The sequence below is a fragment of the Schistocerca gregaria genome, chromosome 11 (genome assembly GCF_023897955.1).
Source record: "Schistocerca gregaria isolate iqSchGreg1 chromosome 11, iqSchGreg1.2, whole genome shotgun sequence".
In the NCBI taxonomy this organism is placed as follows: domain Eukaryota; kingdom Metazoa; phylum Arthropoda; class Insecta; order Orthoptera; family Acrididae; genus Schistocerca; species Schistocerca gregaria.
This window is the reverse complement of record NC_064930.1, coordinates 38,534,054-38,558,908: the sequence shown is the minus strand read 5'-3', so window position 1 is coordinate 38,558,908 and position 24,855 is coordinate 38,534,054.

Sequence of the window (24,855 nt, the reverse complement as noted above, 5' to 3'; positions counted from 1 at the left end):
TTTGCAGCAGTGGATGCCAGAATGTTTTACACATTCAACATGGAGGTGTATGTCAGGCAACAGCCTGAAGGTTCTTACAGACAGGACAAAAGACCAGTTGAACTTGTTCAGAGACTTTTCCAACCTATCCTGAATACAGGCTGCAACAGAACTAGCGACCATTATTTTACAAGTTACGAGCTTACAAATACATTGACTATAAAGAAGAAGACCATCGTTGGTATCCTGAGGAAGAACAAGAGGCAAGTCCCAATGGGATTTATTAACACTAAAAACTGACAAGAAATGTCATCTATGTTTGGGTTTAAGAAAAATTGCACCTTAGTCTCTTATGTGCTGAAACGAAAGAGAGAGGTATTACTACTGTCAATGACGCGCCACAATGGAAATATTGACAAATGAAAAGAAAGGATAAAAAACCAGAAATTATCACTTTCTATAACCTTACTAAGGGTGGAGTGGACGTTTTAGACAGAATGAGTCAAACATATAATGTAGCTAGAAACACAAGATGGCCAATGGTTGTTTTTTATAACACCATGAATACAGCTGCGATAAATGCTGCTATTATTTTCAACTCAAATCAGAATGAACAACTGAGAAGAAGAGAGATTTTGAGGCAGCTTTCTTTTATGTTTCTGCATGATAATCTTCATCAAAGAGTAATGTCAAAAATATTGCCACGGAAGATAACAGAGAGAATTGGAGAGCTTTTCAGTGTGAAAATCTCTGAAGTGAAATCAACTGCGACTTCACGAGGATGGTGTGTGAACTGCAGAAGCAAAAACAGGAAAACAAGATACATTTGTAAGCACAGCAAGAAATACATTTGCCTTGAACATTCTGTTGCTGTGTGCCAAGACTGTATCGACAAAATATTTGATTTAATACATGCATTATTTTGATAACAGCTGAATTTTATGTACCTCCGATTGTGTAAATAGTTATGACCAAAATATGACTCATGTGCACAAGTGAATAACCTCGGTGGAGGTCACAATAAACTGACTCCAGTACATGCGACTGCCTGTGAGACCTTAAACCTCTTTGTTGTGAGCTAACCACAAGTGCTATTGTTGAAATACCAGATATGCCATACCAAACGACTCCTTTTATACTCACTTAAAGGTACTGAGAAGATAGCTTCTTGGAAACAACTTTCAGACATTGCATTAAATTGAAAATATTCTCCTTGGTCTGACAGACTACCTGTGTGTACTGAGAAAGTTAAACACTCATCAACGCATTCACGAACAAAAGATGAATGTGGCCAAACTACTTGAGGAGCAGCAATAAACAAAGGACTCAATGAATCTAATATTCTAACTCTGCTGAAATATCTATCAAAAACTCAGATGCATAGCCAACTGCTTATTTGTCACCTTCCAGCTTTAAAATATTATTCACAAATATTACATAGAAAACCACTAAAATTGAATTCAACAGTAGTACATCAAACTGTGCATCTCAAATTCAGGTGTTAAATATAGCACTGTACAGTTTTTCATTAATCAAGTTTTATAAACACTGATTACAATAACACTAAACTGTACTATTGGTAAGCTAAAACTGTCACAAGCATAAACAAACATCAAACTGTACAGTGAATAAATTGTCTGAAACTCATCTGGATACAGCGTATCTACATTTTCACTAAAACTACTCAATTAATTTGACCAAAGCTAAATATACTCCGCAATTTTATACTCCAAAAGACTGCATATTTTACACTACATTCTTACCTTTATCCTTAGTGAATGTGTGTTACATACTTTTTTGACAAATTAACTATTATGCAATGGGTTCAAGACATGTCCAGTTCAACTGGTTGTAATTCAAACTTGGTATGTGCTACATAGTAGCCTAAAGTACCAAGTAAAGGAGCAGGAAATTATGATCTCTAACTGATAAGACACACTTTTTTGTATGCAAATATTTCCTTGTATTTACTTATTTTAACAGTGGCATATGATGGCAATTTATCATGTCTCACTGATATTTAATGTAATATCTATCTTAGAATGTTTTATAAGGATCTGAAGAGACTAGTATGGGAGGTGCCTATCTTAAGCCAGGCTTAACAAAATCCTCACTATAGTACTTACTAATCTAGAAGGTACACTGACGAATGGGGATGGGGAAGCTACAAAGACAGCACATGAGACACTGGAACTGCTCCCCAAAACTCATTTTCCTCAATATGCTCTGGCAGATAACATAGACCACAATGTGACCCCTAAAAGGCAATGGTTCTCAGGCACTCAAAGAGAGGTCTGGAAGTTGGCCAAGGACTGTGTTGATTTCAGTAAAATCCAATGGGCGATGGGAACATCTAAACAGTCAAGTCACCTGGTCCAGATGGAATCTTTAAAGCTGTCACGAAACAAGCACGAGAGCATCTTATAAGAGTCCTGTGCATGTTATTCAGGGTTAACCTAGCAGTGGGAGTCATTCCCAATGTCTGGAGGGCAGTGAAGGTTGTCTTTATTGCAAATCCAAGGAGAATTGATTATACCAGTGCCAAGGATAAGAGACCAATCAGTCTGGTTAATGTACATGTTGACAAGAGGACGCTAACTAGGGCTCCTCTACATTCAAACCAACACACATATCAACAAGGTAAATCATGTGAGAGAGCTCTCCGTCAACTTGGAGGGTGGAGAAAGCACTTCACTTTCAAGAAATAGCCCTCTGCATCCTCCTGGACATCGAGGGGGCTTTTAGTAAGAGAATCTTCAATTCCATGGTTAGGGCTGCAGACGTGCATGACTTAGTGACCACTATATGTAGGTGGCCTAGGGCAATGCAATGGAAAGGGGGTAGAGGCCACCATGATGAATGAAAGGACAGTAATTAACACCACTAGAGGTTGTCCACATGGAGTTTTGTCCACTTTATTGTGAAATCTAGTGGTGAATGAACTCATCGAAGAACTAAATTCCAGACAATGCTTTTGGCAAATTTACTGAGAGTTAGGAATATCGCACAAGGTGCACTTGACAATGTGCAAGACTGGTCCATTAAACTGGATCAAAGGGTTAATCATAAGAAGGCTGTTGTACCAATCACAAAGAAGCACATCCAACACTCAAGTTGGAATGTAAAGCTTTTAGATGAAACTACCTGTGAAGGGGGCAGTGAGAGATCTAGGGGTAATCTTAGATGAGAAACTAACATGAACCCCTCACATTAAGAGCACGTGCACCAAGGCAAATTGTACAGTAGTGAGTACCAGGAGAGCTTGTGGCAAAAACTGGGGCCTAAGACCCTTAGGTATGCACTGGATATAAACCACAGAGGTTAAACTTAGGATCTCCTATGGGGATGTGGTGTTGTGGAAGAAGGTACAACAGCAAGTTGTAGGTAAGCAGCTTGCTAAGGTGCAAAGACTGGCCTGCTTCACCATATCTACATCTACATCCATACTCCGCAAGCCACCTGACAGTGTGCGACGGAGAGTACCTTGAATACCTCTATAGGTTCTCCTTTCTAATCCAGTCTCGAATTGTTTGTGGAAAGAAGGAGTCGGCATGCTTCTGTGTGGGCTCTAATCTCTACAATTTTATCCTCATGGTCTCTTCGCGAGATACACGTAGGAGGGAGCAATATAATGTATGACTCCTCGATGAACGTATGTTCTCAAAACTTCAATAAAAGCCTGTACTGAGCTACTGAACGTCTCTCTTGCAGAGTCTTCCACCAGTGTTTATGTATCATCTCCGTAACGCTTTCGCGATTACTAAATGATCTTGTAACGAAGTGTGCTGCTCTCCAGTGGATCTTCTCTATCACTTCTATCAACCCTATCTGGTATGGATCCCACACTGCTGAGCAGTATTCAAGCAGTAGGTGAACAAGCATACTGTACCCTACTTCCTTTGTTTTCGGATTGCTTTTCCTTAGCCTTCTTCCAATGAATCTCAGTCTGACATCTGATTTACCGGCGATCAACTTTATATGATCATTACATTTTAATTCACTCCTAATGCGTACTCCCAGATAATTTATCGACTAACTGCTTCCAGCTGCTGACCTGCTATATCGTAGCTAAATGATAAGGGATCTATCTTTCTACGTATTCGCAGCACATTACATTTGTCTACATTGTGATTCAATTGCCATTCCCTGCACCATGTGTCAATTCGCTGCAGATCCTCCTGCATTTCAGTACAACTTTCCATTGTTACAACCTCTCGATACAAAACAGTATCATCTGCAAAAACCCTGAGTGAACTTCCGATGTCATCCACAAGTTCATTTATGTATATTGTGAATAGCAACGGCCCTATGACACTCCCCTGAGGCGCACCTGAAATCACTCTTACTTCGGAAGACTTCTCTCCATTGAGGATGACATGCTGTGTTCTCTTATCTAGGAAATCTTCAATCCAATCACAAAATTTGTCCGACAGTCCATATGCCCTCACTTTGTTCATTAAACGACTGCAGGGAACTGTATCTAATGCCTTGCGGAAGTAAAGAAAGACGACATGTACCTGTGAACCCGTGTCTATGGCCCTCTGAGACTCGTGGACGAATATTGCGAGCTGGGTTTCACACGACCATCTTTTCGAAACACATGCTCATTCCTACAGAGTAGATTTCTAGTCTCCAGAAAAATCGTTATACTCTAACATAATAGGTGTTCCAAAATTCTACAACTGATCGACGTTGGAGATATAGGTCTATAGTTCTGCACATCTGTTCGACGTCCCTTCTTGAAAACGTGGATGACCTGTCCCTTTGGAACGCTACGTTCTTCTACAGACCTACGGTACACCGCTGCAAGAAGGGGGCAAGTTCCTTCGCGTACTCTGTGTAAAATCGAACTGGAATCGCATCAGGTCCAGCCGCCTTTCCTCTTTTCACAGATTTTAATTGTTTCTCTATCCCTCAGTCGTCTATTTCGATGTCTACAATTTTGTCATCTCTGAGACAATCTAGAGAAGGAACTACAGTGCAGTGTTCCTCTGTGAAACAGCTTTGGGAAAAGACATTTAGTATTTCGGCCTTTAGTCTGTCATCCTCTGTTTCAGTACCATTTTGGTCACAGAGTGCCTGGACATTTTGTTTTGATCCACCTACCGCTTTGATATAAGACCAAAATTTCTTAGGATTTTGTGCCAAGTCAGTGCATAGAACTTTACTTTCGAATTCACTGAACGCCTCTCGCATAGCACACCTCACATTACATTTTACTTCGCGTAATTTTTGTTTGTCTGCAAGGCTTTGGCTGTGTTATGTTTGCTGTGAAGTTCCCTTTGCTTCCGCAGCAGTTTTATAACTCGGTTGTTGTACCACGGTGGCTCTTTTCCATCTCTTACTATCTTGCTTGGCACATACTCATCAAACGCATATTGTACGATGGTTTTTAACTTTGTCCACTGATCATCAACACTATCTGTACTTGAGACAGAACTTTTTATGTTGAGCCATAGCGAGGTACTCTGAAATCTGCTTTTTGTCACTTTTGCTAAACAGAAAAATCTTCCTACCTTTTTTAATATTTCTGTTTATGGCTGAAATGATCTCTGCAGTAACCGCTTTATGATCGCTGATTCCCTGTTCTGCGCTAACTGTTTCAAATAGTACGGGTCTGTTTGTCAGCAGAAGGTCTAATATGTAATCGCCACGAGTCGGTTCTCTGTTTAACTGCTCAAGGTAGTTTCCAGATAAAGCTCTTAAAAAAATTTCAGTGGATTCTTTGTCCCTGTCACCCGTTGTGAACGTTTGGGTCTCCCAGTCTATATCCGGCAAATTAAAATCTCCACCCAGAACTATAACATCCTTTCTTCCAGGAGTGCTAGTTCTGCAAGGTTCGCAGGAGAGCTTCTGTGAAGTTTAGAAGGTAAGAGACGAGGTACTGGCGGAATTAAAGCTGTGAGGAGGGGGCGAGAGTCGTACTTGGGTAGCTCAGTCGGTAGAGCACTTGCCCGCGAAAGGCAAAGGTCTCAAGTTCGAGTTTCGGTCCGGCACACAGTTTTAATCTGCCAGGAAGTTTCATCCAATTACCATGCCTGCAACTGCTTTGACCGTGACCTTCACCCAAATTATTTCACATTTCGGATCTCCGTCAATTTCCTTCGATACTATTGCACTTCTTATCGCTATAAACACACCTCCCCCTTAACTGTCCAGCCTGTCTCTGCTGTATACATTCAAATCTGAGTTTCATATTTCATTACTGTTTACGTCTGGTTTCAGCCAACTTTCTGTCCCTAGTACCATATGCGCATTGTGACCGTTTATTAATTAGAGCAGCTCTGGGACCTTTCTATAGGCGCTCCTGCAGTTAACTATTAGCACATTAATATTGTTATTCCCTGTCGCCGCATCTCAGGAGGCGTCTTGTCGGGCCTGGGGAGGGAATTCTCTAACCTAAAAAACCCCCATGTGCACTCCACACGTACTCCGCTACCCTTGTAGCCGCTTCCGGCGTGTAGTGCACGCCTGACCTATTAAGGGGGACCCTACATTTATGCATCCGATAGCGGAGGTCGAGAAATTTGCACCACAGATCTCCGCCGAATCGTCTCGACAGCAGGGACAGTGGGTGAAGCATGTAACACCTGGGGTGTACCATGCAACGCACCAGACTCCCCACTGTCACTACACTGCGAGGCAGCAGCCTGAAGACGGCTGACCACGGCCATCAACACGCTCACCTGTTCGCGAACAGTAGTCAGCTCCTCCCGCATCCGTACACAGCAGTCACACATCCTATCCATCTTAAGATATTAACTTACTGTAGAGGGTTAATCAACTTTCAACCAGACTGCTAATTCACTAAAGGCGGCTGATTGTTGACTAAACTCTGGTCCTAGACACTTCGTGTAGAAAACAATGAAAATAGCACTACCTGTCTCTGGACTGTATTGAAAACAAACACTAGCACTATAGTTGACTAAAGTGACTCTCTCTGACTGTAATCAAAACAAACATGAAATATATGGAACACTATTACTAGCACTCGACAATTAAAGCTTCCTAAAAGCAAAAACACACGGGAGAGGAAGTGACAAGTAAGAAAAATACTGTTAATACTTAAATGAACGTAGCTCGCTGCACAGCAGACGTGAAGCAGACGGCAGAATTAGAAGAACACGAACTGCTAGGATAGGAGCCATGCTTCACATGCCTCCCCTACAACTTTGGCTTAGATGAAGGCAGCAGCTGATGCATACATAGATACTCAAAACGGATAAAAACTGGAACTCATTGGGATATCAAGACTCACGCACTAAAATAGTGAGTCAGGAAAATATAGGAATCGCTGGGGAAATGCCAGCCTACTATATAATAACTCCCAACTGCTTCAAACAAGCCTTACAATATGATAACTGGAAGCAGGAAACAGTGGGAAAACAGTTCGATACCATACAGGGGACCCTGTCTGGTTCACTGATGGGTCAAAATCAGACCAAGGTGCTGGAGCCGGAGTGTACGGGTTTCAGCCAAGACTGGAGGGCATCATCTCTCCATAGGAAAACTGGTCTTGGTATTCCACGCTAAAATTACTACAATCAGGGTGTTTCTGGAGGAGATTATACGTAGGTGTTACAAGGCCAATAGCATCTACATCTATTTAGACAGTCAGGCAGCCCTGAAATCATTGGCAGCTCCTACAACAAGATCTAAGATTATTGCATCACGTCACAGGGCTCTGGTGGAGCTAGGAGAAAACAATAGGGTAAACCTAATGTGGGTCCCTGGCCACTCAGGAATTGGTGGCAATGAACAAGCCTGCAGACTGGCCAGGATGGGGGCCAAGACTCCATGCATTGGACTGGAACATGTCCCAACAATTACCAATGCTTTGATCAAACTAGATCTACAGAACTGGCTTAGAAGACAGCACATAGAATTCTGGACCAAGGTCTATAAGCAAAAATATGGTAAGGATATGATGTCATAGCCGTGTTTTGAAAAAAGCTCTATAATCATGTGCTTCAATAGAAAAGAAATTTAACTCATGGTTGGACTAATGACCAGAAATGGGAATTTCAAAAAACACTTACATACAATGGAAGAAGACACTAAATATAGCATCTGTGATGAGAGTGAAGAAACTGCTGCACATTATTGGAGGGCAAGAGAGAGAGAGAGAGAGAGAGAGAGAGAGACAGAGAGAGAGAGAGAGAGAGAGAGAGAGAGAGAGAGAGAGAGAGAGAGAGAGAGAATTTTCAGGGCAACTAAAGAACTGGTAAAGGAACTTCTTGCACTAAGGGCATTGGTTGGCATTATTAGATATACAGGGAGCAATACTGCACAATAAACGTTTGGTGTGGGCAGTGCCACATTAGACCAAAGCTGTTTTAGATTCCCTGCAAAAACCAAAACAAATCACTCATCCTTAGTGAATTTGTGTTTAGGTATTTTTTGACAAATTGACTATTGTGCAGTTAGATCAAGATGGGTCCAGTTCAATTGGTTGTAATTCAAACTTGGTATGTGCTACAAAGTAACCTAAAGCACCATGTAAATGAGCAGTAAATTATAAAACACTTGTTTGTATAGAAATATTTCCCTATATTTGCTGATTTTAACTGTTGCATATGATGGCAGTTTATTATGTTTTCGATGGTATTTAATGTGATATTTATCTTAGAATGTTTGGTAAGCTTCTAAAGTGACCAGCGTAGGAAGGTGCTTATTTCAAGTTGTTTAGTTTCAACAAAAACTATGTACTTTCAATCATTGTTATTTCAATTTACTTTTGTAAGATGGTTTGAAGATGACTAGCATGGTATGGTTTCTTGAGGTTTTAAATAAGCAGTGCTGCTGTGCCTCATGGTCTTTCATAACATAATTGTGTTTCTCATAGTCTGGGCCAGTGAACAGTTACTGTTAATTCTACATGGGTCTTGACAGTAGCTGAACGTAAGTCTCTCAGCAGTCAACCAGTTGTGCCGTTTGAGCTCTTTAAAATTGTATGGACAATAGGATTTTGAGCAAAATGTGACGATTTTTGCATTTTCTTATTACATTCAATTGTTGTATGTCATTGTGACTGACAAACTTTCACTTTGCACAACTGATAGTTCTATTTTGTGGTGAACTTTGATAGACAGATACAGCATCAAAGATGAACTTGTATTAACATATAGTTGGAACTTAGATTTTAGTTCTGATTTCACTTTAGCTAATGTAACTGGAGAAATGATTTTAAGTATGGCCATTTCTATTTTTATGTATTACATTGACAGTACACACCATTCAACTTCACTTTGACACTGTGTTTACATTTCCTTATTTAGTTTTCGCTGCATTTAAATTCAGTTTAAAAAACTTGTTTAAGTATGCCTTAACTATTGCAATATATGCCCAACTTCATTCTTTTAAATGGTGCTTGACTGGCAAAATCTAGTGCAGACATCTGGTGGTTTTAACAGGGTAGATACTCAGTGGTGGATGGCCTTGACCCATGCATGGGACTGTAGAGGTACACTTCGACATCAGATCTTATCACTAGCCTGAAACTCAATACATCGTAGGACCAATTTCAAAACATTAATATTACGCATCTTGATTGTTATTCTCAGTAAGGAGTCAGCTCACAGTGTCAGTAGTTGGACTGAAATCACCATCAGTCACCCTACTGGCACGCAAAGTGAAGATAACAGACATATGGCCAAAATATACAATCTGCTCTTCCAAACCTATTTCATCATGTGATATTGTAATGGAGTTCCTTCTTTCAGTACTAGCAACAACGTCAAACAGAGATTTTGAGATGATCAATTTCTGTCGATGTTCTACTATGTAGCCACTTAATAGAAAAAACATGCCTGGACAACATGAAGTGGCTGTACAATACTGCTCATATTACACTGAACTTGTGCTTTCTGTAACACTAGCTTATCAAACAAATCTGAAGCCACGGAAGCTTCCTAGTGATTGGACGATAGTACCAGTTAATCATATTCTCAATTAGTGTCACCTGATAGATGCACATAATCAAAGGAAAATGAAGCATGTGCAAGTTTTTAGGAAATCAACAAAAACTGTTAATAACAAAGCAATAGCAGATCTGCGTTGTTTGCATAGGCAGACTGTTGAAAATGGTTGTGCTTTTTAAATTTGCGCTAAGGATAGGTTTTAGAAAATAAATAACTATTAAAATGAAAAAATTATAGCAACTGATTTATGGCATTACTGCAGATCACTCTGTATTTTGCTGCAATGATAAAGCTGCCTAGAATTTGAAAGTTTTAAACAGGAAAATTATAGCAAGATACAAAAAAATGGTTCTAATGGCTCTGAGCACTATGGGACTTAACATCGATGGTCATCAGTCCCCTAGAACTTAGAACTACTTAAACCTAACTAACCTAAGGACATCACACAACAGCCAGCCATCACGAGGCAGGGAAAATCCCTGACCCCGCCGGGAATTGAACCCAGGAACCCGCGCGTGGGAAGCGAGAACGCTACCGCACGACCACGAGATGCGAGAGCATGATACAAACTAATATTCATTGTAAACTGATTAATTTGGTCCTAAAATGTAACAGAACATGCGTCTGTTATCAAAATTGAGATCCAAAGCTGGTACATTAAACACAGTTGGCACACTGAATGTTTTCATAAAATGCCTGTATTTTGATTCCATGTACTTCATGTCCAATAGAGCACTTTTCTTCTTACAAGTTTCAGTGCCCCACCGTAGAGCAATGAAAAATCGAAATGCAACGGAATCTCTTTTAATTCATATTCAAAACCATGTCTCACAAAAAATGTCTTTCACATGGATGAAACATGCTTATGCCTTTAAGGATAATCACTGCATAACTTCAGCCAGAGCACACAAGTAATTTTCAAAGCAGGTGCTGTTTTGAGAACCAGTTCAACAGATCATATGCCCTTTAATTCCTCCATCATCTCCTGAAGAGTCAATTTTGATGGTTCTACAGAGGCCTAAGCTATGACATGTTTCCAATGTATAGGAGCCTTAACTTTTGACACTTTCTTTTCTCCACTATTCGAAAGTTCCTGTCACAAGATAGGAAACTGTGACTCAAACATAAAAGCTTTTTATGTATTTCTACACAGCACTTCCCGTTGACCAGATAGAAATAGAGAGCTAAAATTCTCCAGTTATTGTTCTGCCCAACATGGGCATAATTAGTTTGTGTTCCATATCTTCTTCAAGCATCACAAATTTAGTCAGATAGGAAACTATTTTGGCTGAACCACACCTTGCATCAGATCCATCCCCTAAATTTACCATGTTAGTTAAGCACTGAAGTCATGAACCATGAAAATAAGTGATGGCAGTTGTCTGTTGTAGGTCCAAATATGTAACATATATATTATTGTCCTTTGTAGCCATTTCTGTATTGATTTTTAGCAGTTTTTATGCTCTGTCTGCTCATGACACTACTGATGTAACTTCTATGTTGTACATTTGTATCTCATCTGAAGCAGCAGGCATAAAGAATCTATACATTCTGCAGAGACTGAGACTGTGGTACAGACATTATTTCGAAGATTTATTCTTACTTTGAGAAACTCAAACTGAGTTCCTGAATCAGCGACATGTCATCATTTGCTATGGTATGTGGCCTACACAAATATTTTCCTCAGTCATCTTCAGGAGTGGTCACTCCACTTATCAGTTTATGTTGAAGAGAGAGGTTTCATTGCTGGGTGATGCAGAATATGTCAGGCAATGTTAGACGCACATCTTTTGACTGGACTTCGTATTTGAAAGTAGCTTGTTTCAATGAAGTACCCTCTGTCTTACATTCCTTTTGTCTGCCTGTCACGCCTATTTATGTGGAGTTTATCAAGTAAACTGACTTCACTGTGCATCAAGGCATGGTATTCGTTATACAGCTTTAACTTAATTTTCATATTTATGTCCTAGAATCCTTCTTTGTAACACATTTCTGTATTGTGTACATGATCCTGAATCATGCTGTCAATATTACTACCCAATATTCAACTGAAATGCCATACCCCACATTGTCTTTTAATAATATAGCAGTGTGTATTCTACTTTTTCATCAATGATAAAGACAGAACTGAAGTCAGTTTTATTCATGTTACTTACTTTTACTATAATATTGTCAGAAGATACACATAAGGTATGTTGTTAGAGTCATGTACTCTACAGGGCACGTATGCTGCCATTCAGGACACTTGTTATTCTATAGATGTATGTCCTTTTACAAAACCAATGAAACCAATCCACATTAAAATGTCCACCCCAAAAAAGACAAGGCGAGATGAAAACATGTAGGGAAAAGATGACCATGAAGACAGACAACTACAAAGAAAGTGCGACAGAGCTAAAATGGAGGGAGGGTAACGACCTCAGAGGGAGGCTAAATTCCCACCCTTAGATGGTACAATAAAACTCTCCCTGATGAACAAAACATAAAACTAAATCTGCTGTTGAAGCACTGCTGCCCAACACCGAAGGTAGAGTGCTTTGAAGATTAAAAGTCCACCAGAGAGTGGCTAATGATGGGAAGTCCAGCAAGATGTGGATGACATATGTCAGCCACCGTAACACCGAGGTGGGTCCTCTCAACAGGAGGTAGCCATGTGTTAGCCATGTGTGGCCAATGCAGGGCAGCAGATAGCAGAGTCCCTACAAGAGGCTCGCATGGAGGTATTCCACGCATTTGTAGTCTCTTTAAGGGCATGCAGTTTGTTCTGTGTACTAAGATTATGCCATTCCATCTCTTAAACCTGAAAAAACTTATCGTGTAATAATGATCGCAGGTCAGTTACAGGGATGCCAGTCTCCAGAAATGGTTTCCAGCCTGTTGGAAAGTTCATTTCCTGGGATTCTGACGTGGCCTGGGGTCCACACAAACAACATGTAACAACTGGATCATTAAAGGGCATAGATGGACTCCTGACTCCTGGATGGATGCTACCAAGGAACAGTGGGGGTAGCACTAGTCGATAGCTTGTAGGCAGCTCAATGATTCAGTACAGAGAAGAAACAACTTGCCAGGGCATGAGTGGATGCACTAAAGGGCACGAGAAATGGCTGCCAGCTCTGCAGTCAAAACACTGTAGTTGTCTGGCAAGCAGTGTTGTTCAGTATGTCCCACATAAACAACGTGAAGCCAATATGACCATCATCCATCAAGCTTTCAGTGTAAACTACTTCATGGTCCTGGTACATGTCAAGATTAGATTAGATTAGATTAATACTTGTTCCATAGATCATGAATACGACACTTCGTAATGATGTGGAATGTGTCAGGTTAATGAAAGATGTATGTACACGATATTACATTACACAAAATATTGCATGACACTAATTTTTAAGTTAGTTTTTTCCCTCCCTTAATTTATATCTAAAAATTCAGCCAATGAGTAGAAGGAGTTGTCATCTAGAAATTCTTTTAATTTATTCTTAAATTTTGATTGACTATCTGTCAGGCTTTTGATGCTGTTTGGTAGGTGACCAAAGACTTTTGTGGCAGCATAATTTACCCCTTTCTGTGCCAAAGTCAGATTTAAACCTGCATAGTGAAGATCATCCTTTCTCCTGGTATTATAGCTATGCACACTGCTATTACTTTTGAACTGGGTTGGATTAATAACAACAAATTTCATAAGTGAATATATATACTGTGAGGTTACTGTGAGGATCCCTAGATTCTTAAATAGATGTCTGCAGGATGACTGTGGGTGGGCTCCAGCAATTATCCTGATTACACGTTTTTTAGCAATGAATACTTTTCTACTCAACGATGAATTACCCCAGAATATGATGCCATACGAAAGAAGTGAATGAAAGTAGGCTTAGTAAGCTAATTTACTGAGATTCTTATCACCAAAATTTGCAATAACCCTAATAGCATACGTAGCTGAGCTCAGACGTTTCAGCAGACCATCAATGTGTTGCTTCCAGTTTAACCTCTCATCAATTGACACAACTTAAAATTTTGAAAATTCTTCCTTAGCTACAGACTTCTGTACAAAGTCTATATTTATTACTGGAGTTGTGCCATTTACTGTATACACTTATAGTTCTATTACTGTTTTTTATCAAAATTTGAAGACAGTCCGTTTGCTGAGAACCACTTAATAATTTTGTGAAAACATCATTTAAAATTACATCACTTAGTTCTTGGTTTTTGGATGTTATTACTATACTTGTAGCATCATCAAAAAGAACTAACTTTGCATCTTCATCAATATGAAATGGTAAGTCATTAATGTATATAAAGAACAGTAAAGGACTTAAGACCATACCCTGTGGGACCCCGTACTTGATAGCCCCCCAGTTTGAGGAATCAGCTGTTGTTTTAACATTACATGAACGACTTATTTCAACTTTCTGCATTCTCCCAGTTAAGTACGAATTAAACAATTTGTGCACTGCCCCTGCCAAACCTTAATGATTTAGCTTATCTAAAATAATTCCATGATTTACACAAACAAAGGCCAGTGAGAGATCACAAAAATACCAACGAGTGATGTCTGGTTATTCAGAGCACTTAATATTTGATCAGTGAAAGCGTATTTAGCAGTTTCTGTTGAAAAGCCTTCTGAAAACCAAACTGACATTTTGTTAGTACTTTATTTTTACAAATATGGGAGGCTACTCTTGAATACATTACTTTCTCAAAAAAATTTGATAGAGCTGTCAGAAGAGAGATTGGGCGATAGTTGTTGACATCCGACGTAACCCCCTTTTTGTGCAATGGTTTTACAATGGCATATTTCGTTCTATCGGGGAAAACACCTGCTCCAAAGAGCTATTAAATACGTGGCTGAGAATCCTACTTATCTGTGGGGAACAAGCTTTAAGTATCTTGCTGTAAATGCCATCAGTTCCGTAAGAGCTTTTACTTTTCAGTGAGTTTATTATTTTACTGATTTCAGAGGGAGAGGTTGGTGGAAATACAGTTGTTTCAAACTGCACAGGTATGGCCTCTTCTATTAGAAGCCTTGCCTCTTCTAGTGAAGATCTAGATCCTATTTTCTCCATAACATTTAAAAAATGATTATTGAAAATATTTCCAATTTCTGATTGTTTGTTAGTACACTTGTCATTTTGTTTTATGGCACTAAAGTCTTCCTGTGCTCCTGGTTGCCCTGTTTCCCTTTCAATAATATTCCAAATTGCTTGAATTTTATTATCAGAGTTACTGATCTCAGACACGATACACATGCTTCTGGACTTTTTAATAACTTTTCTTAGTACTGCACAATAGTTTTTATAATATTGAACAATTTCGGGGACAGTACTCCCTCTTGCTGTTAGACACAGTTCTCTTTCACAGTTGCAAGATATTCTTACTCCTTTAGTTAGCCAAGGTTTTTTATATGTTTTCTTGGAATTATGTTTAACTATTTTCTTGGGAAAACAATTTTCAAATACCCTTAAAAATGTATCGTGAAATAAGTTATATTTCAAGTTGGCATCGGGTTCCATTACAGTCTAGCTGCTTTCGGCTTTCCCTAAAGTTTGCAGTATTTATATTGTTAATTAAACGCACTGCTTTGAAATGCTGATTTGATACACTGCATGGAGCTATCTCATGTACTCTAACTAGCTGTGCACCATGATCTGAAAGACTATTCTCAACAGGATAAGCATTTATGTCCTTAAACTTATCTTGGTCTATAAAAAAGTTATCTATAAATATCCTGCTGTTCTTTGTTATTCGAGTAGGAAAATCAATGACGGAGCTCAAATTGAAAGAACTGAGTAATACCTGTACTACAAGGTCATTCTTCCTATTACACTCTATCAGGGAATCAACATTGAAATCCCCACAATTGATAATTTGCTTCCCCCTGTCTGACAGATAACACAACAAAGGATCCAAGTTTTCTAGAAATAGCTGGAAATTCCCTGAGGGCGACCTATACACTGTTACAAGAATCGAGAGGAAGTGACAGCAGAGAGCTGCAGGGTTAACTGAGTCCTTAGGGGCCTGTGAAATGTCCAGACAAAGGTTTGGACTCAGTGTAAACCATGGAGGTTTACGTGAATGGATCTTTAGCATAGGTGGTAAAATCAGGTACGCAACATCAGATAGAAGAAATCGGATGTGAACTGCCATCTTAAATCCTGACCTGGGCCTTTGATGCAGGAGATGAAATGCAGTGGATGGGAAAGGGAGACGGTAATTCGGCTGCTCAGGAGAAATATGAATGTGTGGAATGTATCTGGCGAGCAATTGTGCTCCCCTAACCTTCAATGGAGGGACTCTGGCCTGGTCACTGCATTCATCCTGAAGCCTAATGTTGCCAGTCAAAAGCCACAGTGGTGCGCTGGGTCGAGTAAATGTAATGTTGAGGGTGCCAGCAAACAAACCAGACTCCCATAGTCAAGACAGGATTGAGCTAGGGCTGTGTAGAGCTGCAGCAGCGTACAGTGATCTGCACACCAGTTGGTGTTGCTCAGGCAGCAGAGGGCATTGAGGTGTTGCCAGCTCTTCTGCTTCAGGTGACAAAAATGATGAAGCTATGTCAATCGGGCATCAAAATACAGTCGTAAGAATCGATATGTATCCATTATAGTGAGTGGCGGATCATCATTAAAGTCTAGTTCTGGTTCCGGGTGAATAGCACGACGATGACAGAAGTGCATGACAAATGACTTTGCAGCTGAAAAGTGGAAGCCGTGGGCTAGAGTCCATGAGTGCACCTTGTTAATGGTTCGCAGTAGGCACTGCTCAGCAACACCAGTACTGGTGGAGCAGCACGAAATGCTTAAGTCTGCATACAGAGAAGGTGAGACCAATGGCGTGACAGCTGCTGCAAGACCGTTAATGGCCACTAAAAATAGAGATACACTCGATACAGAGCCCTGCAAGACCCCATTCTCTTGGATATGGGGGAAACTATAGCAGGAAACCAACTTGGACACGGAAAACACGGAGTGATAGGAAATTTTGGATAAAAATCGGGAGCGCGTCCCAGGGACCCCATTGATATAATGTTACAAGGATATGAGGTTTCCAGGTCATGTCTTAAGCTTTTCGTATACCAAAAAAAAACGGCAACCAGGTGTTGGCATCTGGAAAAGGCTGTTCCGATCGCAGACTCGAGGGAAGCTATCAATAGTAGAGTGACCCTGGTGGAAACTGCCCTGGCATGCAGCCAGTAATTCATGTGACTCCAGTACTCAACACAACCGCTGACTTACTGTATGTTCTAACAGCTTACAAAGAACATTGGTGAGGCTGATGGGCCGATAGCTATTCAAATGAAGTGGGTTTTAACTAGTTTGAGCACTAAAATAATGGTGCTCTCCCGCCATTGCAATGGAAAGATCACATCGCACCAGAACTGGTTGGAGATGAGGAGATGTTGCTTGTAGTCAAACAAGAGATGTTTCATCATCTGACTGTGGGTACAATGTAGCCCAGGATTTGTGCCAGAGCAATGTGCAAGGACGCTGAGGAACTCCCAGTCTGTAAATCGAGCACTATAGGGTTCAGTGTAACATTCAATGAACTGGAGGGCTTTCCTTTCCATCTGCCATTTGAGGGTGCAAAATGCCGGCGGATAATTCTCTGAAGAGGAGGCTCAACCATAGTGCTCAGTAATGTGCTCGGCAATTGTGTTTGCGTTGGTTGATAACATGCAATTGATGTTAATGCCAGTAACACCCACCGAGGTCTGGTACCCACAAACATCTGATTTTTGTCCAGACTTGGGAAGGGGATGTATGGCACCCAATGGTCGAGACGTCCCTCTCCTAACACCCCTGTTCCTGTCTTTTTACAAGCCAGCAAACACAGGTACGGGCCCTTTATAGGCTATTAGCTGTTCTAGTGAAGGGTGCCGCTTACGTCGCCGTAGAGTTCGCCGACACTCTCTAATTGCCTCAGCGATTTCTGGCGACCACCAGGGTACTGACTTTCGCCGAGGCTACCCTAAACAACAAGAGATCATGTTTTCTGCCACAGAAACGATCGTTCTACTGACCTGCTCAACTATCACACCCATGGTACCATGTGGAGGAGTTTCAATGATGACAGTAGAGGTGAAAGCTTCCCAGTCTACCTTGTTTAAAGACCATCTTGGTAGACGTCCTGGGGAATGGCACTGGGGAAGTGACAGGAAGATTGGAAGGTGGTCACCAGCACACAAGTTATTGTGGGCTCGCCAGTGAACAGATGAGAGAAGTTCTGGGATAAGTCAGTGGCCGAGTAAGTGCCATGAGCCACACTGAAATGTATGTGTGTGTGTGTGGGGGGGGGGGGGGGCAGTATTTAAGAGGCACAGGTCAAGATGACACACTGAACTTTCAACATCTCTACCTCAGCCACTAAGCACAGCGCCAAGGGGCTATGGACATTAAAATCTTCCAGAAGTAGGAAAGGTTTAGGGAGTTGTTGAATCTGTGCAGCCAATTCATTCAGCAATACTGCACCATCTGGAGGAAGATATACATTGCAGATAGTTATTTCCTGTGTCATACTTATCCTGACAGCCACAGCTTCAAGAGTGGTTTGAAGGGGCACAGGTTCACCGCATACTGAGTTTGGGGGAGACACGAACTCCACCTGACTCTATTATAGTCACTACAGTTCCTTTAATATCCCCTACAGCCACAAAGCACAGGGGTCCACATTACTGGGAACCAGGTTTCCTGGCGGGCAATGCAGAAAGCAGGTGTAAAGCCAAATAGTTGCTGTAGCTAAGCCAGGTGGTGGAAAAAACCACAGCCATTCCACTGGAGGATGATGATATCTTAACAGTGGGAAGGCATGAAGCAAGCAAGGAGGTAGGTTATGCCGCAGGGTCACCTGCTGCCACCGATTGAGTATTTGCATCCATTCCTATTGTGGATGAGGGATCAGTGAGATCCAGGTCCTCAGGAGATGCTGAGCTCTCCACCTCATCTGCAGGTGCAGAATTGGTAGGTAGTGGTTTTGGTGGTGTTGACGCCACCAGAGGGCTGTTTTTCTTAGCCAACTTCTTTGTTTGCCTTCTCATTTTGGTTTAGGAGCTTGGTGGGAACACTTCTCTGAAGCAGCTTCAGGCATGGAAGAAGACCGTGAAGCTCATCCAGAAGCTTTTAGATCCTTTAGCCACTGGCGAGTGTCCTTTATGGCATTAGTGGAGACCTTGGGAATAAGAGTCCCAAGGGACCCCTTCCACACAAGGTGAGCCAGAGGAGGCTTTTGTTTCTCTGTCTGGGGGGAGGGCACCGATGTCCCCTCCATTTGGGGCAGTCCTTGCTCCCAAAAAAGGTACTTGTGATGGCAATGGTAATGTAGCTGCAGCATATATGGATGTTATAACATTTCAGCTCCTCAACACCAAATTAAAACGTTCCACTTCAATTTGTTTGCACTTATAGCGATCCCAGCTTCCTCAACCAAATTAAAACGTTGCATTAGGAGGTGTCTGCTTCGTGCAAAAGGTCTTGAGTTCATATTGACGACAACAAGTAATTCTTCATTACAGACGTTTATTTACAAACAGAACTGACAGACTTCACAGACTCAACAACTGACTCTCAGAGCTAACCGCACTGCATATCCGAACTGGCAACTGACAACTCCTAGGTGTACTAATATCCTTCCAAACAATGAGAGTCTTTGACAATGCTTTGTTCACAATACAATAGCAATTCACGACTTAAAACCAAATCAGACATTACAGAACTTTAGCACAGATTAAAGCAAGTAAAAGGATCAGTACATATAAATTCTTACAAGCATAATTTCCAAATAGATTTGATAACAATTTTCTACCAGCTTCTGGATAACCTTCACCAGACTTGCACCATCGTTTCCAGAAATATCTTGACATTTGATTCTGGATATTTATTGAGTGATTTAGAACAACTATTTATATGTAAAATGATTTAAATCGTGTTTCAAAACGTAAATAAATCTTTTTAGCAATATTTATTGATACAAATCGTCTTTCGAAATTAGGTTATGAAACAGTTTTCACAAGTTTTCGTATTTTTGCGATCATAATATAGAATTTCTCCATAGAAAGTTCCAGAAGTATGCATTAAACGTTCATTTACAGACTTTCTCTTTAGCTGGTGAGTTTTTAAAACATCTTGTCCATATTACACGAAATAATTTAGCTCAAAACTGATAATTTATACAATTAATCAGAGCTACAGCAAACAGTGAGTCTTTCTTTTACAAAATGAAATATAATTACAAAATTGAATGAAAATAGGTTACTAACACTAATATATATTTACATTAATTCTATTTTTGTTCTTTCTGTGCAAAATGTCCTAATATTGACACAGTACAATATTTAAACATCACCAAAGTTTCCCTTTACATTTTGCATATCTGTATCGACATCCCCTAAAAGTCTACAGTATCGAATACTTCAATATGTCCCAATATGTCCTGTAATGTTACAATGTCAACCAAATGGGGTGTAATCGTCCAAATTTATGTTTAGCCTCTTTGTAAATCAACTGGTCCAGGGTTTTGTACTCCATAATTCTCTGCTCCTTTTGGAGTACTGTGCAGTCTGGGGAGCTGGGGGAGTACTGCTCTGTGCCACTGATACAAGTGAGAGGAGGCGCACAGGGAGTATCTGGATGCAATGGAAGTCCGCAGTCTCGAGATGTGGCGTTGGAAATGCAGTGAGAAGACATGCCCAAATTTCCAGCACTTAGAGCACCACGTAGGGGAAGGGATGTTATGATTTAATATCACAGTGGTAAACCATCACCTTGACCTTCTCACACATTGAATCACCCTCAAAGGCCAAGATGAAGGCACTTGTAGCGCCCCTGTTGTCTTTGGGTCCCCTGTAAATGCACCGGATGAAATGAACACCTCGCCATTCTAGATTGACGTGGAGCTTGTTGTCAGACTGCAAGAGGAGGTTGCGATGGAAGATAATCACCTGGACCATGTTGAGGCTTTTATGGGTAGCGAAAAAAACAGAAATATCACCCAGGTGGGCTGGGGATGCTGTCTGAATCGAGACTGCACCACTTATCTTGGCCAGCACTGTCACTTTCCCAAACTTATCCTCAAGATGTTCAACAGAAAATTGAGGCTTTGTACACAGAAAGGAGTCCCTGTCCATTCTGCTACAGACTAAACGCCGAGGCGAATATGGCTCTTCTTTCTGCAGCCCTATGTTCCTCCCATTGTATAGCAAGGGAGGGAAATGATGTAGGATCATATGTGTCAGAATTGTACTCTACCTTCTTAGAGACTGCTGGTGCTGTACAGTCACCTGTAAGAGATGACAGTCTGCTTCATTGTGGGTCATGTGCCATGATACCACCCACTCCACTCACGGGCTCTCCCCATGGGCACCACACAGCCACAGCAAAGGCCACCTGGCATGATGGCTGTTGCTGGGCGTCCTGGTGCCCCAGGATGACAGGCACCTACTCCTTGACATATGTGGGGAGTTTACAGCTCAGGCATCACCAATGCGATCCCTGTGTTGATGGGGGACTACTACCAAATGCATACATGATGGCCCTACTACAACAGACTGTCTATCGTGCTGGATATTGGGCGCAGAGAAATCAAATACTGTCGTGGGGGCGAAAGAGTACAGGAGATAAAGGAAGAAGATGACATACCTCAGAAAGTGTCCTCGCCAAAATAGTTGAATTTCAGGTGGAGATGCAAAGCCATGACGAGAGCCTCAGAAGATCGAATCTAAGGGCACTATGGATAACTCATGCACCTGTAAGATGTCCTCCCCCATATGGCCTGCACTTCTGTATAATTTGGGTAGCGGCAGGTCAAACCATAAAATGGTTCCTGAACTTATAGGGCCAGAAAGTGAGAGACTCCTGTTAGTCACCCCTTACTGCAGCCAGAGAAACCTCAAGCCTATTCTAACCCTTGGACCAGCAGGGGGAAGCAAAGTTGACACTTGCCATATTGCGAAGCTGCTAAGTCACAGATAAGCATAACAAAAAGTGTGTCACAAATAAAACTTTTGGCCCATACGTCTTCCATCAAAAATAATGACACACACACACACACACACACACACACACACATCTGCAATCTCAGGCAACTCTAGCCACGCTGTGAGGAGCAGCACCACTGCATGATGGGAGTGGTGACTGGGTGGGGGTAATGAGAAGGCTGGGGTGGGGAGGCATAGTGGGGTGGGGCTGATGTACAGTGCAGTGCTGCTGGGAAGCATGCAAGGGTGAGGTGGAAAGAGGGTATGGCAGCTACATGCTATCAGGCGGTTGAACAGTGGGCAGGGGAGAGGTGAGGAGGTGGCTACCAAAAAAGGAGACAAGTAAAATGACTGGGTGCGAGGGTGGAAAGAGGGCTGTATGTTGCTGGAGTGGAACAGGAAGCTGGATGGGTGAGGACAATGACTAATGAAGGTTGAGGCAAGGAGGGTTTTGTGAATGTAGGGAAAGTTTCCACCTGCACCATTCAGAAAAGCCGGTGTTAGTGGGAAGGATCCATATGGCACAGACAGTGTACAAGTCATTGAAATGAAGGGTCATATTTGGCAGCATTCTCCGCAACCGAGCGGTCCTCATTTTTCGGTGGCCATCCATGCGCACAGATGGCTACTTGGTTGTCATGTCCACACACAATGCAGCACAGTGGTTGCAGCTTAGCCTGTAGATCACATGACTGGTTTCACAGGTAGCCCTGTCTTTGATGGGATATGTGATATTTGTGATGGTGGTGGGAGGATGTATGGGACAGGTCTTGCATCTAGGTCTATTACAGGCATATGAGCCATGAGGTAAGGGGTTGGGAGCAGGGGTTGTGTAGGGATGGACGAGTAGAGTGTGTAGGTTTGGTGGACAGGAATACCACTGTGGGAGGTGTGTGAAGTGTAGTGGGCAGAAAATGTTTCACTTCAGGGCACGATGAAAGGTAGTCAAAACCATGCTGCACAACATAATTCAGTTGCTCCAGTCCTGTATGGTACTGAGTTACTAGGGGAATGCTCCTCTACGGCCAGACAATGGGTGACTGGAATGATAAAGCATAAGAGATTTGTTTTTGTACAAGATTGGGAGGATAATTATCATTGGTGAAGGCTTCAGTGAGACCTCAGTATATTTTACAGACTGTATGATGCTACTGGATATACAGCACACTTTCATTTTTAATCACTTTTAAAAAGTAAATTTTTTTATAATTTTTAATATTAAATTGCAAATCCAGGCTACAAAGAATTCTTAGTGTATAAACCGAACTGACCTGAAGGCCCCTGAATACCAAAATTTAACTTCTCCTTCAGAACTACTATCTTCTTCATATGGTCTTCACTGCCTGCCAGAGCATTACTTGTACTGTACCTCTTGAAAGATTTGACCATAAAATCTTCTCTTGCTCTACACCATGACTGTCTTTTCCACTGACATACTTGTTTGATTGTACGTCCTTTCAATGCACTCTCTGGTGAGTTCTTGTTGGGTTTTGACTGCAGCATGTAAGCTGAGTTTGGTCAGAAAATACGCGAGAGCAGAAGTGAGCTGCAACAGAAGCAGCTGCAGGTGGGTGGGAGTATCACATGCTGCACAGCAAAACACAACCATCTGGCATTGCAAAGCTGGGTCAGCTGGATGTCATACGGCAACAGTCAATGCTGCAGTACATTAGTGGAAGGTCAGGAGCCTTTCCTCACCTGCCACCCAGTTGTGTTTAAAATATTTGCCTGAAGCCCTCAACGAACAATCTGGAATGTATAAACATTCAGCCATTCATGTACTTAATGATTCTTGTCTCAATATCAGAGCCAACAACACCCACAAGCCTGTCACACCCAAAGTGACATCCTAGAATGTAGTATGGGGTCTGTCGCTTGACCATTAGACAGCCTGCCGTGTCGCACAAGGGAGCTGGAGGAAGTTCATGGCCTTCATCAGCTGCACCACTGTGGTGGTAATTGGAGGCAATTGGAAGCTTGTAACAAGCTGTTCCGGATGTACTATGGCTGAGGGATGGACAAAAGGTAATTAAACGTATCTACAGTTGCCCTAACATCTCATTTTATTCTCCATATGTGACAATCCAAGGGTCATGCAACACTGATGTCAGAAGTTTGCCTCCTTCTTAGAGCAATGTTTGAACCTACACCCTATGTTACAGTGAATCATAAATTTCATGAAGTAGATTTTATTGCAAACAGTGAACCAATGGATTTTTCAACCCTTAGAGGTAATGGAATGCATGATTAGTTAGTGACTGTTAGATGTGCACAGTGTAACGTCGAGGCTCAGTAAGTGCAATGTATGAAATTACTTCTAGGAAAAGGTTACACATGTAATCATTTGGGCCATATGTGTAAGCAGTGCTGGGAGTCAATATGGCTTATAATTACATGTTAGAAGTGAGTTAATGTGTTTTGTCTTCTTATCTTGTGAATATTAGTTCTCAAAGTGAGTGTTGTCAAGGATAAAGCTTCAATAGAACCAGAGATATAAGGTGTGCCATAACCAGAAGCAGTATGCATATTGTTAGGAAAGGTAGCAGAAATACCAGCAGATTATAAATAACTTTGTGAGTTGACAGGATCACAATCTTTAAACAGAGTGTACATTTGTCAGACAAAAGTTTAATTGCTCCGGTAAAACGACCGACAATGAGCAGGTCTTCACCTTCGATATCTGGCTCAGATGAACGGTTGGTCTAATGAAGTATTACTGACTGTTACAAAACTGAGGCTAACAGGGGAAGTAAAAACGTGTTTAGGATATACAGAAGCTCTGAAGGGAGCCACAACATTCGAAGAATTTAAAGAAGGGTTAATTCGAAGATATATGGAGCAAAATAGTGCCAGTCACTATTGGGAACAATTAGAGGTAATAACTAAGAAAATACAGAAACTGTGGAAGAATTTGCACACAAAATAAGAAAAATTAATTGGAGTTCCTATGCACTGGGGCAGCTTGGTGAAGTCAATGATATTATTTCACAA